Raw genomic sequence first — 15365 nt, forward strand, 5'->3', positions numbered from 1 at the left:
GAAGTACAACAGAAACAAATATCAAAACAAAATAGATTTGGAATCAAAATGTCACCTAAGCAGTTAGTCAAGAAAGTCACTTTAATCCTCTGTGTGAAAGTGTACTTGTTTTTTTAGTTTTAAATAGTTATCTGAAACGAATGGCAACTAAATGTAGAAGGTATGTGTAATTTGTCTGGGGTGATGCAGTAATAATGTGTTCTAATGGTCACAGAGCATGTACCTGAAGGCATTTTATCTTAGTGTGTGATGTCATTCTTCTATTTCTAGTGGATTGAGGCATATAATTTCTTTTAGAAGGCCTTCATTAGAAAATGAAAATGTGTTGAAACACATTTCTCCTTTCTCCTCCAATAAAAATGAGAAGAAAATAAGTTTACCTTCTGAAAAGACAATATAGTCAGTCAAATATGGCTCATATGGCAAACTAAACAAACAAAAAAATGAATACTTTTTGAAGCTTGTTGGATTTTTTAAAAGAAAATTGAAAGACATTTTTGAAAAGCAACCATTTTATTTTATTCCAGATTTTTCATTGCTGTGAAGTTCAAGTGCATTAAACACCACCCACCCCATTAGAATGCATCCCTTGTTTCTTCCCTGAAAAATCTGTAAACCATCAAATGCTTATAGCACAATAGCACAAAATCAGAATTAGGAAGTACAGTATGGGAGATAACATACTTGGAGATGCATGATAAAACCAAGATCCTTTCCACAGAGGAAAATAAAAAAAATGCTTATCTATTTTGAGGTATCTATCAGGGAAAAGATAAATTCCAATTTTGGTTACTGTGTTGCACTTAGCTAAGAGACACTAGAGGGTATTTTAATGAATTATCTATCTTTTTCTTATTGGTATATGTTATTTTAAAAATTATTAAATAGTTTTTTTGTGGGCTTTTATACCCACCTGAGGTCACAGCATTTTATCAAAATGTGCAGTGTTTATTATGTAAGCTGTGAATTAGTTATTTTACAGTCCTTGAGGACAAAAATATGTATTGTACTCCAAGTGCACATAAGATATAGTATGAAAATAAGATAATATTTATCTTGGTTAAAAGAAATGTAGAACCTAAGATACTGTAACAATTTGCATAGATTACTAGTAGGTCTTCTGGCACCTACATTTTTGAAGTGTTTGCATGTTTAAACCACTTCCTTCTGTTCCCATAACCTCCCATCATGTTGTTGCTGTTACTGTGCAATGCTGGAAAAAACCCAACCCCAAACAACTGGCTTCTGAATTATGGAACTTAATTTTCAACTACAATCATGTCAGGTCATGTCAGACAGTGTAGAGATAACTCTTTTTATGTTTCATGTGTTAGGCTATATATACCGTATATATATATGTATAATACGTGTATATAATATGTGTGTGTATATATATATGTAAAGCATGTATCTAACATATTATCCGAAGTTTAGTGGATTTGTAATGTTCTTGAGGTACCCAGAAATATATGTGGATAGCCTGTGAATGCACAATATCAAATAATCAGAGAAGTCCAGTTAAAAAACTTAGAAATGATCCCACCAAAGCTAAGTGTTCCAGTTCTATCCCAGTTTAAAAGAAAACAAAAATCTCTTTGAAGATATGCTTCTTAATCAGAAAATAGTGAAATGAGATATCTGAACGTAAGATTAAAATAAATGCCTTGTCTTGTATACCCATATACAACTAACATGAACTAACAGGTTAGAAAATAATTAGTGTGGTTTGGTAAGTAATTTTGTAAGAGCACAGACCTGGATTTGCAGATGCTCACTTTGTGCTTTACTTGGCTCAGACAGCTCTACTTTAAAGTCTTGTGCCATGATGGAATGATAATTGGGCGTTGATGAAAAACATCAGTCATCATTGTATTGTGATTTGAATTATATTCGTTCTAAAGTTGAGCGGTAAGATGTGAAATAAACCGTATGGGTTTGGTGATTGCACTTTAAAAGCTCCTTCACTTCCAGTACAACTGTGAATCATTCTTTAAATCAATAGAGCTTACTGAAACTCTGGGATTACCTAAAAGAGTTTTGAAGAGTTTGTCAGTAAGAAAAAAAAAAATATCCTGACTTTTTTATTATGTATCTCTTTGTGTTCCATATCCTCCCTAATACTTCTAAACCCTTACTGTGGACATTTTTCCACCATTCCTGCTGGGACAAGCCAGACTGATTTTGAAGTTTTGTTTAGCAAGTCATTCAGTGGAAGTGTTTTCTAATCAGTAATTTAAATTATTCATGTGCAAAGAAATTAAAATAAAGATAAAACTGTATGAAGTTTCATTGATCCTAGGTTTATTTACGCTAGTTACTTTAGATCATTGGAAGGAAATTAATATTTGCCCATGGTTGAAAACAAGTATATAATTACATAAAAGAGAGTAGATAAAGCCAAAATTGCTTCATATAAGAAGTTGTTTTGATTGTTACTTCCATAATAACCAGCTATTAACTACACAAGTGGTTCGTTGATCACAAGGACAGAGCTGAAGCTTGTCAGAGTTATTCTGATGATTCAGAAAGTCCAAAGCAAACATGAGTCTTACAAACAATGGCTACAAATAACGTAATCAATATTCCTTGCAGCTCTCATGACCTTGTATATATTCAGAAAGGAGTACAGATGATGCTATAGCAGACTTAATCCCTGAAGATGCATTTCAGCTGACTGGCCCTTCTGCTTTTTCCATCCTCTGGCGCTGAGACCACAAGGAACACAGACTAAAAAATCATAAAGTTTTTGTTTTCTCTGCTTAATATGTGTAGGCATCAGAGAAAGAAACTTAAACTAATTAGAAGTTTTTTCACTCCAGTGCACAGAAGCAGAACAGTGGCATTCTCTGTTACTGCTTTTTCACATCCAGCATGTTAAATCTGAGGCTTTTAGTGGTAAATAGCAGGTGATCAGAGTTTCTGATATTAGGGTGGGATTTCATAGTTCAAGAAGGTCACGTATATATATGTATATGATGATTTCAAATACACATTTGTGTGTGTCAGAAGGCATAAGAAGGTTCAGAGCTGAAGGAATTTGTTTCAAGGAGGAGTTAAGTGTGAAGAGAAGGGATTATCACCTTAGGCTTTTGTTCTTTGGTGTTCCTACACCATAGAAACTAGGCTGATGTGTGAGAATGAGTCAGAAAGTTTACAACTAGGGAGCTTGGTTGATCAAGACCAAATACAAGGAAGCTCAATAATGTGGCAAATGAGCTGGAGAAGTGTGTTGCAACTGATACAACACAAATACGTTTGAAGATGTTGAGGGAGGAGTGAACAGTAAGAGTTTTATAAGGGGAATCTTCTGCTTTTTACTCTTTGCTGCAAAATATGTGGGATCTTCACTCTCCTTTTTCTTCCCCTTGTAATCCATCCTCCCTTGTTCTCAGTAAAACACTTCTCTTTAACTTCCTCCTTTTTGATTACAGTGTCCTTGTTTTTCCACCCCCAAAGTATGATCAACATGCCTGGGAATGCGTGGTGCAGACTGTTGGCTGCAGACCTTCACTTATTTTGGCTACAGAATCTACTGTTAATTGTTACATTCCTCTGCCTCTCTCCTCATGAACACAAACCACTTTGAAAATTATGAGATTAATTAATGATGCCACAAGGTTTCTGCCTAATTTTGCTTTATTAAGGGTTTAGACTAATTTCAACTTAGGCCAGAAACTGGAGTTATCTGTCAGGGTAATGTAAGTCAGAGCTTTTAGCTTTCAGCTTTCAGAATGCAAGAATTACCTGTTTTGGGGGGAAAAAGCCCACCCCAAACAACAAACAAATAAACAAACAAAAACCCTACAAAAATCCCCAAACAACAAACCAACAAAAGAACCCCCACATCCCACCCTCGTACAATGTTGTCAAGTTTTGCTCTCTTGGACAAATAAATAAAAATGATGCTCAGCTTCTAGTTTCTATGTTACATCAGTTTTCTCCAGCTGTTTCTGTCCTTTCCTGCATGCATGAGGCTGTGCACAGTGCCGTGTTCTCAGTCCTGCAGAAATCCATCAAATGTTGAATGTGCGTCAAAGTTCTGAATACTGCCAGCAGGAAGTGCCTAAGATCCTCAGAATGATTTAGGCTAGCTGGCAGTTCTTGGTCGCTTCAGACCAGCTCTTCAGAAGAGTTCAGTTCTTGAACAACTTTAACTAAAAACAAGATTTTGAACAGTGAAGAGAAACAACAGACTCTGATTGACCAGACTTTCAAAGATACCAGCCAAAACCTAAACTTTTCATATAATGGCCATTTAATCTGAATCTAAGCAGAGGCCGAGCTTGACTTGAGTATAAGACTAAGTATATGAGCAGCTGCCTCTAAGTTTCTAAGAGTATATCTAAGTAAAAGTATATGACTCTAAGTTTCTTAAATATGTTGATCTCCAAGTTTTCTCTGGCTAGAGAAGGAAATATTTTCATTAAGACTAAGTCCTGACTTTGAATACTAGGCTTTCTTCCATGTGTTGGCATGAACTTGAAGTTTTAACTTGAAAATAATTTATTAGCTATTCTCTAGAGGCATAAGTGTATAGTTTCTAGGCCTAGGCATGCTAAACCCTGGGAATTCTGGTTTTATTTATCTGGACTGGGTTTTGTTGTATTCCTTTAGGTCATATTATCCTGCTTGTATATTGCATGTAGTTTGTTTTTCAAGTGATATATTAAACTGGGCTAGCAGAGACATGCTGTTATTTCCTTCATATGAAAGAGGAATGCAGGGAGACCCAACCAAACTCACCCACTGTGGTTTGTTGCCGTGACATTACAGATCAAGCTAATGACCTCTAGAAGAGTTTGTTCTGTTTTAACCAATAATCATTATATCATTATTATACTTACTTTCAATGCTATAAATGGTAAGAGATTAGTCACCTTATATTACTCTGGACCATAATTTTAAAATGATTTAAGGATAGAAATTCAGTCAGAAAAATTGGTTCTAAAAATACCATTCAGGTTTTTAAGGAGTTCTGCTGTTTTTGCAAAGTCCGAGCAAATGACATCTCTATGTTTTTCAAAATATAATAAACCAAACTAAGATATCCACAAATTTTTCCCATATCCTCTTTGGCAATCTTCATTTTCTTAAAAAAATAAAAAAAACCCTCATAGTGAAAAGCAGAGACTAAAAAAGCAAGAGGATGGTGGTAAGGGAAAGAAGACTTTGTTAAGAAACCCTTTTTTCTGTGTATTCAAGCCTGCATTAAATGCTTGGCCTGTCTACCTCTCTGTAAACACAGTCAAAATGCCCCAAGGTATTAAACCCAGTGTGTCAGCAAGTACTAGGAGTCAGGTGTATAGTCCTCTGGGTGTGTGGATGCTTGAGATTTTGCCAGGAACCAACGAACACTTTCATCAGCGCATGGTTCATAATGGGATAAAATATGCTGAAAAAAGAACAATGGTGGAAACAACAAAATAAATAGACTCTCAGCTCCAGTCTGATGTAATTCTTAGCAGCAAAGTGATCTCAATGTATATTTCTTTTCACTCTGAATTTTTCAGTCTGCATAAGTTTTAGGCATGGATCTTATAGTTGGGTTTTGAGAATTTAATCAGAGTGTGGCCATAAGCAATTTCTGTACTTCCCTTTTAAGTATGCAAGGAAATCTTTCCAGCCAGCTGCAATCTGCTTCACAGTTCTTCTGTTTCCAGCTTCCAAAGTAGTCTTTACTACCCCAGACTCTTTGGAGTTTATTGCTCTTGCCCTCCACACACATATTATTTGAAAGGGTTCTGAGAACATCTTTCTCAGCTTCCTCTCTCAGCTGTAGAGACCAGCTGCATGCAATCAAATGACAATGCCTGGGGCTACTTTGAGCACCATGGAAGGAATGAGGAAAGTTTGTGAACAAGTGTCAAGAGCTAATGTGTGAATGAAGTTTTAGAGAAGCTAAGTGTAAACCGCTGTCATTCTAAAGGGATTTTTACCCTTCCTGAGATAAAAATCACTGTATGTTTCCCTTTATTGAGCTGTATTTCCTTGGTATCTCCTAGTAACTGACATCATAAAAAAGACATAAAAAAATACACCTATCTGAATATATGATAAGTTTTCCCAAAGATCAGGGTAAAGGCTACAGAACTGAGAATGAAAATGGGTATAACAGCTAAATAAAAGGTAGAATGAAAGAGAGGCTCATTGAGAAACAACATCAATCAGATGATTTTTATTACACCATGGGAGGCCAACTGAACTTTTTAGGATACAATATTGCAGGTTAATTGGAGTTAGGGTACGAATTAGTATGTACATTCTGCTGAAAAGATTGTTTCTAAAACTTTGCACAGATTTTTTTGTGAAACAATTTTTGTGGTGGTGGGGAGCTTTTGTGGACACTCTCTTGCTCATTTAAAAGCAAAATGTTGGTTCAGCATATACGTTTGAAGAGTAGTTGACACAGGCATATCCTCACCTGCCAAGTATGCTACAGCAGTGTTCCTGCTGGAAATAGTGTGGCACTGGCAACCAAGAACAGTGACACCTTAAACCACAGAAAATAGACTCACCCATGATCACCTCTCAAAGCCCTAAAACATCTGAAGAATAGCTGGAATAGTGGAAATAACTATAATCCAGCACAGATAGTGTGGAGAGCTCAATTCCAGGCCCATGCGCTGTGCTTGGGCAAAAATGTGTGTCAGCTGGAGTCTGGAAGCAACTGTGAGTAACTTAGTGGTCAAGGGAAGAGCTAAGGATGTCACCTATCTAGAATCCTGTAAGGTCTTCGACATGATCTCCAGTAATATCATTCTCTCTAAATTGGAGAGAGATGGATTTGATGGATGGAGTCTTTGGTCGGTAAGGAATAGGCTGAATGGTCACAACTCAATATCTGGATGGAAATCAGTGTTGAGTGGTGTCCCTGGGGGACCAGTACTGTTCAATTAATCTTCATCACTGGAGCTCCTTAAAGATAGACTTCCTTTCATTTCCCGCTCAGGATGTTTTATATCTAGTATGTCCCTAAGGTTGGATCAATACCTAAATGTTGTGAAAGGTGAAAGTATTCTATGTGACTTTGTTACATGATGGTTAAGTATTTGAGGGGTTTGGCCTTTTTTTTTTTTTTTTTGGTGTGTGTAATTGTCCTTTGACAATGATAAAGCTAGCAGGAAGAATAAAATAAGAAAAATAATTAGCACAGCCACTGCTGCAATTTTCCTAATATTTATTTGGAAGGGCTTTGCTAAAGTCCAAAGAAAAGACTTAAGTAATGCTAGGTTAACATAGAAAACTCAATCTGTTCCCACTAGTGGGTGAAAAGTTTTGAGGACACTAGTATTCAGAAATCAGAATCAGATGATAATTTTAATGATGATAATCATTATCAGATGATAATGATGCTTGTGTAATACAATGTTTACATGTGGAGTCATTCACAGAATAAGAGGAAACCATTCACACTGTCACATGTACTGCTTCTTTGACCCAGTATAGTATTTGCATTTAGTATAGTGGGTAGACCTGCAGTCCTAAATGATTTAGACATCCTGTAGTTTCAAATGAAAGAGGATCATTATGTCCCTTAGTCTCAGCTTCTGTATAACACAGAACAGAATCTTTCACCATGTAAGTTACTTCATATTGCAGATAATCTTTTTTGATGTCCACTCTTAGAAAATCACTGAAACCAGACATTAAGGCTTGATATGATAGAGAGGATACCACTCCATACAGTACTGTATTTTACTGGTGAACTAGCAACCTTGTTTTTAAATATGTGCAGCAATGAGTAAGGCTTCACAGCTACAAAATTTGCTCTTAATGTGTTGTCATTGCTTTGTATAATCAATACAAGCCAGGCTAACATCGTCCTCAAATATAGACCCTGAGTTCCTAATGCAAAATGAACAGTGCTAAAGTACATCTCTCACCTGGATGCATGTTCCAGGTCATCACTAGTACATAATCCCATGTGCTTCTTGTTATTTTTTTCCCCAATCGATAGTCTTTAAGGAGAAATATGTTCACCCACTAAATATCTTAAAAATAAGAATGATGATTCATGCCTAAATAAACTTACAGATGCTCCAGTGTACCTTGGAGTGAATACATCAGTCAGAATATTCATTACACATAATATGCACCCACATTATCTTCATCTGTTCCTGTGGTGTATTCCCAGGAAACCTAGGCAACATGTTACATTCTACCAGGAGATGTCTGGGTTCAAAGCTCATTGATCAAATCTTCACAATCCCTTTTTGAAGAGATGAAACATACATAAACATTTCTAAAATAAGCAAAACCAAACAGCATAAGCAGTGAATGAAATACATTTTAGCACAATTTTACAATAATTTTCTCTACTACCACAAAGGGGATCTTAATATGGCAAATCCAGGTGATGATTTTTGAAAAATAACCTATGAAAAAATGTGAGGATCTCCAGGATGAGTGTGTATTCAGAATATTTGAGATAATAATCCTTTCTGTGAAATTCAGATAAAATGTGGCTCTGAGATCCTAAATAAACTTCATGGTTTTGCCTTCCTTTCCCTCACTGCAGTTCCCTATTTCTGAATCTCAAGACTGAAATACTTGTTTATATAGTTATTTATATAGTTTCTGGGTGGTCAAGCACAGTAAGAGTCTTCCCAGGAAAATGGTCCCCAAGCTTGTCAGTGTTGAGGCAGCTTTTGGAAAATGCTTTTAGACACATGGTTAAACTTTCAGGTCACCCTGTGTAGAGCCAGGAGTTGGACTCCGTGATCCTCTTGTGTCCCGTCCAGCTCAGGATATTCTGTGATTCTATGAATCCATGAAAGTCACACCAAATAGGAGCATGCCATGGATTGATTATCTCCTTGGCTTGTGTCCAAGATCCCACATTTACAGTGTGAAAGAATTTCAGCCTTACATTTCCAGGAGAGATGTGCTTTGAGCACATATTATGCAGGGGCTGGATAGTGCATCTATACCATGATATTTGCAGCAGGCATTTAGTTTCTGGTGACTAAACTCCAAATAGGAGTCTAGTGCCTGTCCATTTTTTCCTATTTGTTTTGTATACTATCCTAGGAAAATTCAAATATATCACTTAATTAGGCTGGGTTGCTATCTTAACAGGCCTGCATTTCCTTCAGTAGATTTTCAGAAATATGTCTGTTGACTTTCTGGGTAGCTTAGATAATTACTTTAGTTGGATTAGGTAAGTTTACCATACCTTACCACACACACTCCACCAGAGCAGTTAGCTACTCTTTCAGGATAGCCTTAATTTAAACATCTAATTTAGGTCAATTGGATTTCAACAGAACTTTTATTGTTGCAAATACTATTGTTTAGAGACCTTCTATGATGGGGCTACAACATTAGTGGATAGGGACAATGCAACTGACATTGTCTATCTGGACTTATGCAAAGCATTTGACACTGTTCCACACGACATCCTTGTCTCCAAATTGGAGAGATTTGGACTTGATTGATGGACCACTTGGTGGATAAAGAACTGTCTGGATGGCCATATGCAAAGAGTTGCATGTGTGAGAGCAGCCCTATGGAGAAGGACTTGGGAGAAGGACTTTTCATGGTTGATCAACGTGAGATGGCAGCGTGTGCTAGCAGCCCAGAAAGCCAAACAAATCCTGGGCTGCATCAAAAGGTCAGCTGGTCGAATGAGGTGATTCTCCCCCTCTGTTGTGCTCTCATGGGACCCCACCTGTAGTGCTGCATCCAGCTCTAGTGCCCCCAACATAAGAAGAACATGGAGCTGTTGGAGTGAGTCCAGAGCAGGGCCACCGAGTTGGTAAGGGGGCTGGAGCACCTCCCCTGTGAAGACAGGCTGAGAAAGTTGGGGCTGTTCAGCCTGGAGAAGAGAAGGCTGCATGGAAACCTCATAGCAACCTTCCAGCATCTGAAGAGGCCCTACAGGGAAGCCGTAGAGGAACTCCTCATCAGGAATCGTAGTGACAGGACAAGGAGTAAAATGGGTTCAAACTGAAACAGAGGAAATTTAGGTTAGATCAACAGAAGAAATTGTTTACTGTGAAGGTGGTGAGGCACTGGAACAGCTGCCCAGAGAAGCTGCAGATGACCCCTCCCTGGGAGTATTCCAAGGCCAGGTTGGCTATGGCCTTGAGCAACCTAGTCTAGTGGAGGTGTCCCTGCCCATGGCAGAGGTCAGTGGGACTAAATGTTCTTTAGGGACCACTAACGTTCTGTGATTCTATAATTTTATGATTTTATGTGCAATTAGGCTCTTGTATATACTTGGTGGCAAATTCCACTTTCATACTTGTCACTGATATCTTTGAAGTTATGCCAGATTTATACAAATATGATCAAGAAACAGAAGTTATACATCACTCTATACTGTGAATGGTGATAACCATTTGGATTCAAATTATTTTGCTGTAAAGGTCATGCAGCTCTTTTTCCATTATCAAGAAGGTGATAATATTTTTCATGGCAAACTTTGTAGGTGCAAAAGAGTTTGTGGGAGGAGAAATAATGAGGAGGGAGATCAAGTTACGATTACAGAGAATTATGCATAATTTAGGTGAATGTCCTTCAGCCAAAAGTTTTTCTCAGTATTCAAATACAAGATAGTGTAGCTGGAAACCAAGAGTGAAGGTGAGCATAAGAGGACAGAAAAGTCTGTCTTGGAAAGCAATGAAGTACGTAAGATTTGAGCATTCAGAGAAATTAATGCCTTTTCGTAGGAGCAAATTTTGAATGAAAGACTATGGCAAAAATAATCCATGTGAATCTTAGTTATTTAAGAGGTAACCAAGCCACAAGATGGAAAAAGACAAGCAATATTACCTCTATAAATAGCAGTGTTATACTAGATGAGCACATCAGTGCTGTCATCTATATTTGAAAAGAATGCAGATATATTAAAAATTTCAAATAGTCCTGAAGATGAACTTGAGAGTATAAAGCTTATAATGTAAGTCAAAAGGAGCTCAGTTTCCCTGAATTTCTTTCTTCACAGAAGATAGCCCCTGTATTCAGGTGATACTGAGGAAAGCTTTGATAAAAAGTTAAAAGGCCTGGTGAATATATCTCAAATCAGGCAAACTGAATGATAAAGGAAGGTGCTTTCATAACAGCAGTCAAATATAGAAATACCTGCAGAAAGGCAGCATATGCAGGATCAGTTGGAATTGTCAGAACCAGATTGTAGTTGTTTCTTAAGGAAAAGGAGTCAAACTCCTGGAAGAAAATCTATGAGTGAGAAAATCAGAAATGGCAGATGAGTAACGTGGTCACAAAAGTTTTCTTGGCGTTGACGTTTAATTCTCCATTTTGGGGAGGCCTTCTCTACTTTCCATTCCTCTAGGAAAAAGAGAATATACTTTACAATCTATTTGCATACAACACATTTTGCACTGGACTCAGAGAAAATATGGCAATGGCTATGATCAAATACAAAATGCCTGAGAATTTCAGGCACTTATATGCAAGAGGAGATTAATCACTTTTAATTTCGCTCTACATGTGACAGATGTATTTCTGAATTTCTTTGTCTCACTAGATCTTAGTTTGAAGATGCAGTAAATGGACAGTTCATACTGTAAATGGACAGTTCAATATTGGTCAGGTTAAGATTCAAAGAAGGTGCAAAGAATCTTAATTGTATGCCCAGGGTTGGTATTCATCCATATGCCAGATCTCAAACTGGTTGTCAGGACTCAGACAAAAAATACATTCTCTTTTCTGCAGACCAGACTGGGCTATAGGTCTTTGTTATTGTTGTTTCATTGGCTTGTGTTTGTCAATGAGGAGGAGAGGTTGTTTATTTACTGATGATTTTCCTTGGCAGGGGTTATGATTCATCTCTTTCAGATCTTTGGAACATTTCTTACTTAATGAGCTCCTTGCTACTCAAGAAGCCTCAGGCTGTGGTGGAACACGGGTCTTTCCTGTTCACTGCTGAGAGAAAGCAGTTGTTTCAGCCCTCAAAAGATTAAATGTTTTTGTTTGACTCAATTTGTAGGCCTTAGTATAAGCTTTTTGGATGAAATGGGTTGTGAATAGGAAGATGTGAATACTGGAGGTTGGAATACATGATCTAAAGGTCTTAACTGCTTTTAAAGCTTACGGACTAGGAAAGCCATTAGCAGTTATATGTATAGTTTCTCTTAGAAAGTCCTCTCTTTTCTGTATTTATGTCATATCTCAATCATTTTGGTAAAAGGAAAAATATAATATGCTGCATGTGAAAGCTCTGAAAATACAGGTAATGTAAAGAATTTAAAGAATTTGTTTCACTTGTTCTTTAGGACACAGATTGTGTCTGAAACTTAATAGCCATCCTGCTTTCTTATTATGTTTCCCCATACAACATATGCATTATGAATATTTGTACTATGCAACAATAAAATATAATATTTATACTATGTTTGCCTCATTGGTTACTTAGTTTTATAGTTTCCTATTTATAGTAAATTTAGATGACAAATACATTTTACTATAATTAATATATGTGTTACTATAATTTCTTCTACAGCATGAAATGACAATAATACATATTAAAAACATAATCAAACATATTCAAAAGAAGAGGCACTTTAACAGGAAGCTCACTAACTGTTCAAACCACTTCCTGCTCCAAGGTGAAAAGAACAGGATTCCTATGTCTCAGAGGTAGGAGTTTCTGCATTGGGCCATGTTTGCTCATATTTATTGAACAGTTTCCCCAATACCATGCATTTTGTGTAAATAAGATTGGACAATGTGAGAAAAATTGAAGTGTCTTGGTGAAGTTTCGTATCATTTAAATAATAGTACAAAAGCACTGATTGAAGTATACATGGTATTTCTTGTCTTTTGGGGGGTCTACAGAAAGTATTATGTAGTTCTCACCTCTATGACACACAAAACACTGGTTAAAAATGTGTGAACTGAATCTGTCTCTCCAAGAAAAATGTGGAATTATCCACTCACTAAATATTAAAATAAAATTAATTTTATTTATTTTTATGGCTGCAAAGGTGTCAGTATCTATCTTCCATAGAGACAATAGTCATATCTTAAAAAACACATACAAATGTAAATCATGGCAGTAACATATTTTCCCATTGGGTTTATAACTTCTTTCAGTGCTGTAGGCATCTCTTTTAAAAAAGCAGATTTGATGCAACTCCACATAATCATAAAATGTCCTTGTTAAATGTGCTTCTTTGAGTGATTATTTTATTTTAAACAATTTTTGTAACCAAAACTTATCAAAAAGTAAGCAAAAAGCCAAATATTTTTTTTCTTTCATATCACTTTAGAGCTAGGTAGAAGAAATACTTTTTTTGAAAAGTTGAAATGGTTGCATAATTGCAGCAAAAACATTCTTTGGGTTTTGTTTTGCTTTTTCAATCTTGATGTTTTCTGAAATGTCCAAGTCATTAAAACCTGTCGTGTGAGAGATTACAGAGTCTGTAGCAGCCTTGATGAGATTTACAGCACTATTCTATAACATCCAGGTATATTATTTTGAACACACTTCAGTATTTTCAGTTCTTTCCACAGCAGCAAGAAATAAAAGATATCAGCATGGGAGACTTTGTGTAGCATGAAATACTGGTAATATATTGATGAGTCCAAACATTCAATTTGCTGTAGCCAGGGTGAATTTAATTTTGTGGACTATATTCAATTTACGCATTGTTACATTGTTCCTTCCCTGATAGATAATAAAGCTGTCTTTATTTGTTTTTTAAGAAATACTTCAGAGCCATAAAAACCATAGCATTTTCTTCTGTTCTTTATTTGCATTGAGATCCCTTTACACTTCCCTGGCTATAGATGTCACTTACAGCCCACACAGCCAAAATATTTTAATGGAATTTTGGAAGTAAGTGAGGATAAGGCCCACTTTGCTAAACACAGAGATAGAACGTAAAATGATGGTGAACCATGTGACCACACTTCTCCACTTACTGACATGTACAGTCTAAATGAGCATGTAGATAATCAAAACTGGTGGAATTTACAAGCTAGGAAAAAAGAAGATTGTCAAATAAGATGGGAATTAAAGGCAATTTACACCTTCCCTACCCCTCATGCTAGTTCTCTTTTCTCTTACCACCTTCTTTTCCAAATGTTCAGTATGCAGACTGCACCGTCATACCCCGAGATTTACACATTTTTATTCTGATACCTGTTTTCCCCCTCTTACATATTTATCTTTCAATGGAGACCACACTTTTAAAGTTTTCTTCCTTCCCCCTCTTCTAAACACTTCTAAACACACATCTTCCCTCACTGCCTTGCCACAATGCCCTTTAGGGATTACTTAATCTCCTAGTAGAGATTGGTCCATATGAGGCTCTTACTCTATTCAGGAATAGTTAATGGTTCCCTGCAGGACTATATAACTCTTCTTTATTTGCATTAGGCATAGTTTGATTCTAGTAATACCCTGGCACTGCAGCTTTTGAAAAGACATTCATCATTGTCTTTCCACTTCTTGTTTAGTGAGTGGAATTACGCAAAAAAGGAGTGTGAAAGGGGATTTGAAGTGTACTTTTTAACTTACATATTACAGAAATTCTGAGAAATCACAGAGGACTCTTCTGAATTAGCTTTCTTATTGAAATCTGCAGTTTATTATACTGAGAAGGGACTCTAAAGAGCAAGTAAAAAAGTCCGGGTGTAATGACTTAGTGTTTACAGAATATAACTGCTACAAGACTGATTGCTTGATATATTACTTCTTTCATTGTGAGCTGCAAAACAGGTAGAGGCATGGTAGACTAATTTGGTTTATATATTCAGCTGTAAGGCTAGACACTGCATCATTCTTTTCATAAAGCAGGGACTGGAGGCATGTGGGGCCTGTAGCCATGACGACAATAAAACAGCTCTGAGCCTGAGCTGTAAGTAAGAAACTCGGCCTTGTCTCCAACCCTTCCTGCTCATGACTTGCTCTCTGGAGAGGGGGCTGGGTGCTCATGAATGATCTATTGAGCAGAGGTACAGTACTGAAAAGCATGGCTACAACGAGCCTTTTAGCAGAATTTCCCACTGTTAGACGAACACGATCTAGTGGTGACTTCAGCTTGAGCATGCAAAAAGTCTTGGCAGCTGCTCTACTTCACCATACGGATTTACTGCTGTATAGTAAACAATGGTCATAAAAAGACAAACAGCTTGTTTACATTAGAACTTCCATTGTTGCCAGCACTGATGGAGCTGCAAGAAGAGTGGTGAACACCTAGGACTCCAGCTGGAATCAATATAGTTTGCAAATACCCAAAAGTCCCTGAAGATCAGACACAAAGTGCCTAAGCTGACATTTTATTGGCATGAACTGGCAATATGAAAGCAATATAGGAACTTCTGATATGTTACATGTTAAAAATGGATTATCTGCACACCTCACATGAAATAAGCACTCATGATAAAAGAAAATA

This window comes from Corvus brachyrhynchos, unplaced genomic scaffold (assembly GCF_000691975.1).
Source record: "Corvus brachyrhynchos isolate BGI_N302 unplaced genomic scaffold, ASM69197v1 scaffold32, whole genome shotgun sequence".
NCBI classification, from domain to species: domain Eukaryota; kingdom Metazoa; phylum Chordata; class Aves; order Passeriformes; family Corvidae; genus Corvus; species Corvus brachyrhynchos.